Source organism: Penaeus chinensis, chromosome 28 (assembly GCF_019202785.1).
Source record: "Penaeus chinensis breed Huanghai No. 1 chromosome 28, ASM1920278v2, whole genome shotgun sequence".
NCBI classification, from domain to species: domain Eukaryota; kingdom Metazoa; phylum Arthropoda; class Malacostraca; order Decapoda; family Penaeidae; genus Penaeus; species Penaeus chinensis.
The window spans coordinates 10721954-10728211 of NC_061846.1; positions in this window are offsets into that span (position 1 = coordinate 10721954).

Sequence of the window (6258 nt, forward strand, 5' to 3'; positions counted from 1 at the left end):
TTGTGTTTTACCTCTTCATTTTTTTCTGCAGTCTTCTTTGGTCACATTTTCTCTTATACAGATTTTCTTATATCTTTCGTGGGAGGCCAGGACTTTAGCTTTCTTTATTAAATTAGTTAACATTTGCTTATTCATGAATGTCACCTTTAGAAGGCGTTTCTTTCCCTTTTCGAATAATCCCAAGCTCCTGTTAGCTATGATATTCTGCTCCGAGAATTCGGGATTTATGACAATGAGAATATTGACAATCAACTTCTTGTGTTCTTTGTATCGTTGCATTCTATCTCCTACAACATTTTCTTCTTGTCCCAATATGGTATGGCCTTGTTAACATCTGGCAAATTAGCAATATTTCTTGCGTGTTGCCGGAAAATGCGACTGAAATTCATTTTTCTCTACCGTCTCTACAAGCTATGTCTTTATTTCTTCCTTTGCGATCTTGATATTTTTTTCCAACTTTTTCCATTTCATTTACAGTTTCCTTTATTATAGATACATCGACCTATGTAACCGTCATTTGGTTTGCCTCTTCCATTATTTGAGGCTGGCTGCTTGACAAATTGGTTTCATTCTGCTTGACTTTGATTACTTCATCAACATTTTCTTTGCTTCGATTTGACTACAACTGCCAACATTTTGAATTTTTCATGTCATAATTTACAGTATTCTCTATCTGAATGGCTGTGTTCCTGCGCAATTCAATTCATCCATAATTACGTTTTCTTCATGTATTTCCAAACATTTTGCTACCAGGCTGTCAACCTTGGCTTCAGGAGCCTTAATTCTGCCGCTGCTTCCCATATGTTCATTTTCCTGGTCTGATCTTAATGGTTTCCCATAAAACAAACACAAGCACCGAGCTGTACTCACGGCAGTTTTCATTCTGCGCGAAACGCTTACCAGGCAGGACTTGCGCTCACTTCTCGCCTCCCCTTACCTTCGCTCTCATGTTCCGACTCACAAAGCCATACTACCTTTTCCAGTGTTTTACTTATTCGTACTCTTTATAAGCTAAATTATTCTTTCAACATGAGTTAAACACAATTATAGAACCCATGGATCAGACTAGATCAATCTTTGCTCGATCTTCTCCGTATTTAATATGCAAGAGGCTGTACTGCACTAATGCGATGCACTGCACTCTCCGCGCGCGCACGATATATATATATATATATATATATATATATATATATATGTGTGTGTGTGTGTGTGTGTGTGTGTGTGTGTGTGTGTGTGTGTAGGGAGATAGATGTAGATATGCATATGTGTGTGTGTGTGTGTGTGTATTATATATGTTTGTAAGGGTATATGAATAAATGAATATGAATTAGTATATATATATATATATATATATATATATATTATATGTACAAATATAATATACATGAATATATATGTATATATATATATACATACATATACACACATACATAAATACATATATATACACATACACACCCACTCACACACAGAAACATACGTGTGCGTGTATATATATATATATATATATATATATATATATATATGAATCTATATATATATGAATATATATATATATATATATATATATATTCATGTATATATATGAATATATATATATTCATGTATATATATGAATATATATACATATATATATTCATGTATATATATTCATTTGTATATGTATCCATATGTATATATATATATATATATATATATATATATATATATATATGTATATATATATATTCATGTGTGTATATATATATGTATATGTAAATATATGCATATATATATATATATATATATATATATATATATATATATATGCATATATATATATGTACATGTATATATATATGCATATATATATATATATATATATATATATATATATATTCATATATATACATACATACACACACACACATATGTGTATATATATATGCCATATATATTATTATTTATATATTTCATTTTATATTATATATCTGTGTGTATGTGTGTGTGTGTGTGTGTGTGTGTGTGTGTGTGTGTGTGTGTGTGTGTGTGTGTGTGTGTGTGTGTGTGTATCAAGTGAATTCAAATTCTCACCTAAATTCCCTAAAGACAAGGGCAATATTAAAGGACATGTATAAAAAAACGAACAAAAATCATGCTACTGAAAAGAGAACATTGAGATAATTGTGTGAGAAATCACGAGAAAACTATAGCATGAAATACAGTAACATTAATTCAGAAAGAAGTACAAGGCTGAAATAGTCTTAGAAATAAGGCAAAGATAAGAAAAGAAAAAAGATGAATATATGAATAAAGTAACAAATATATATAAATGTAATAAAAACAGGGATATATTTACTTTAGTTCCTCCATATAATTCGAGTCTCGGTTTTCTCTGACGTTCTTTGAGAATTAATAAAATCAACACACCTTTTTATACTCCCTAGCATCACTGTTGTTGTTGTTGTTATTATCGTTATTATTATCATTATCATTATCATCACTATCATAACTATTAGTATCATCATCATTATCATTATCATGATCATTATTATTACTTTCATTATTATTTGTATTATTATTAGTAGTAGTAGTATTTTTTTTTTTGTTTTTGATTGTTTTACTGCTGGTTTTATCTATATAATTATTGTTAGTATAATTGCAATCATCATTATTATTGACAAATCATATTTTTCACTTTAATAAGCTCAATCCCGGTTCTTTAAGATTTCAAATTTTATTATAGATTTCAGATTTTACAGTCGATCGCTGTATCACTGCTTGTGTCCATTAACGGGAACATTTCATTTCACTTCCTTATCGCTGTTTTATTGGTTGTATTTTGTTAATTATCTTAATTCAAAATTTCGTTCCGTGCATTTTAATCTTCATCGCCACCGCAGTATGTGCATTACCTAGCGTTGCATTTCAAGAAAACTCTCCTTGTGACTTTAGCTCGAATTTGTGTTAACTCAATGTGACGAAGTGATTTAGCCACTCCTCTTTTGGATTCACTGGCTGGAACCCGGCACTGAGCATTTCCAGCTCATTTAGCAATTAAGTACAAGGTCATAAGACTTGATATAGTTTGGTCGATAGTGTCATATATATAGAATATACATGCGAAGGAAACGAACGAGTATCATTGACTCTTCCTTTTTGTATGCAAAATCTCGGGTCAGATTAGGTAGACATAATTATGTATATTTGTTTCATATGTCCTGAACACAGCGCTGGTGGCAAAAAAAAAGTCGATTTTCGTGATTTTGTGTTGTCATCTTAATAAATTGGGCATTTGGTAAAGGAATCATAAATGGCCGACTAATCATTTGACCATGAAATAGGCGATGAATCAAAAGATTGCATCTACAAAGTTTACTATCTTTGATGAGAGACATTGGAATATACCATTTGAAGGAACGAAATATAGTGTTTTGTATGTAAAACTGAGCGTGTTATTTACTCTACATACATAACACTGAAACTACACACTTCCAAACTCTCACGCCCTAGTAACCACTAAACTATATTCCTCCAATACGACCTCCACACGGGCACTCCCGTATGGCACTCCCGTGAGTGGTAGCAGCTCATGTTACGCTATGCATCTTGTGGGACGTTGCCAAGACTTGTCTTTAGTGAGACATGATTTTCATTCTGTCTCCTATGACTGGATAAAAGAAAGTTATAGATAAAATTGGATAAAGTTTGTAACAAGATTCCAAATAAATACACTGCCCTAACACTGTAAATAACGCATAATATATATAGTTAATATGATAACGCAGCTAATTAGAAGAAACCTAAGATCATGAACCAAAAATTCCGATAAATCTTACTACTAATTCAATGATATTACACATTTAATATACTTAAATGTATCATGGCAGTTCTATGAATGTTGGTCTTGCATCACCCATGAAGGAGCGCAACGCCATTGCTTTTTTACGAATAGGATATAACAAATATTACAGGAAAACATGTTGGAAGCATCTCTGTTAATGTCTGACAATAAAGCAAGAACAGCTTTCAAGTTCCCTTAATCTTTTCGATGCGACTTCATCCTCGACATGTAATATTGCATTCTAAACGTCAGTAAAACTTTGAGATCTATCGTGATTGATTGTCGAACGTTAATCGAACCGTTGCCAATATTTTTTTCGCCAATATTCTGAAAAAAGGCAGGACGCACTTATGCTGTGAAAAATGTATACTATCACTTAATTGTATCATACTAAATATTTACTATTATCGCCATTGCTAGGATTTATTACTCTGTTGTTTTTACTGTCTTGTAACATGAACTATCACTATAGGATCTATAACAGTGTAAATGTTTGCTCTAATTAGCAGCGTTAACTTAGAGATGAAGTAACAGTGCGATTCGTAAATGAAATTCTACGAACAGCATTAGGTCTTTCATGAATACCGACCCTGGTCTCCCCTTCCCCATATACATCAAATTCCTTCTTCCACTTAAGGGAATGTCCACGTTAACAGGTGGTAAGTGAAGTTGCTAGAGACCCATATCCTTTGTCTATCCTTCAGTTGGTTTTGACTACGAAATGTACTTTGTGATATTATTTTACAAATGGTTGAGTCGTTCGTTACTTCCCAGGTTCTCACAGTCCCCCTAGATGCAGTGAATTTAGCTCCACAGTCATCGATGAGTCGAGCGTTCGCTTGGCGAAGTTCCTCGACTTCCCTCTGCATCCTTTCCTCGCCGAAGGCCTTGACTTTCTCCTCGAAGATTTCCCTGAAGAACTTGTACAGCAGAACATCCTGCCTGTTAAGCTGCCGAAGCCTGTCCTTCTGCGCCTCCGAGAGCTCGGCCCTGTATTCGGAACTCCGAACCTTGGCATTGGCGTAAGCGACGTCCTCTTTGTTCCAGCATATGAGGTGCTTCAGAAGGACCAGCGACTTGTCGAACCTCTCAGCAACCATCACAAGGTCGAAGCTCTCATTCAGCCATTTTGCCTTGCTAAGTACTTCACCTTCTGGTACGTCATCGCGTGGGTCTTTGACTCCAAAAGATTTCGCAATCAGATTGGATTTTTCTTTATGGCTTGGTGTATAGGTAGACACTACAAGGAAGGCCGTAAGATCCAAGTGAAATGTCTAAGAAAGAGAACTTATCCAGTTAGTTTATTAATCCTGGAATAATCGTTTGTGTATAAACCAAATTATGGACACATGCCTAATGTACCATATCATTATTTACTTGCTGACCTTTTCAACATTTCCATAATACCACACAGACTCAAAGCGAGATGCTGGTTCTCGTACAGTTGCAACATATTTGGCCGATACTTTCATCACCTGTAATATCATTCCAGTGGCTTAAAGTAAGCATAAACTGCTAAACTGAAGAAGATAATAATTTGTTTATCTGTACAAACTGAATGTCCCCAAACTTTGAAATGACTCAAATACCTCTCTTTATAATGATTACTTATCACGATGTTTTGCTAAGTTAAAGTGTTTATCACTTAGCAGAGAATATACATTATTTGCTAGAAGATGGAGATTCTGAGTCAGTCAAAGAACACAGACGCTCTGCTCCTTCCTTACTGAATTGTGTATGGGACACGACCATGTTGTAGCGACCGTCGGGGGACCCATTATACTCAGGCGACAAAATCCTGGGAGATATAGGTTCCGATATGTAGCGGAAAGGCAGGGCAAATGTCTGGCCGTGCTTGACTCCATATCTGTTTGGAATATATCCAATAAGTTAGACAAGCTCTAGGATTTTATAATTTGACAATATTTTAATTTATCTCTAAGACTTTCTCACTTCCCTCCTCCTCTCTTTAATATCCATCGTCCTTCACTTTTTTCTCACATTTACATCTTCTCTTACCCACTCCGATCTTCCCTTCTCTTTGTTTCTTCTATTATCTATATCTGTGTTCTTTGTACCTTTCTGGAGCCTTTACTCACGCGATTAAAATCTGTGAAATAGTCGAAGAGGCGCAATTCGGTGTCTTGAGGAAGTATATTGAATTTCGAGGCACACAAGACTAGTTTTCTCGCAGGTTCAGATGACATCGACTGCATCATTGTTGAATTATCAGCACTGTATGAAGATGGGTTCCATTAGTTTCTTAGTGAACAATACATATTTTCAAAAATCAATTCACTGATGATTAATCCACTGTGAATTTGTATGCAAAGGCTAAATATCTTTTTGAAGTAATGAAGCTTGTAAACAGTCTCTTTTTTGTTCTGCACACATGCCGCTTAAGATAACAGACAGATATTATCTAATGCAAATCG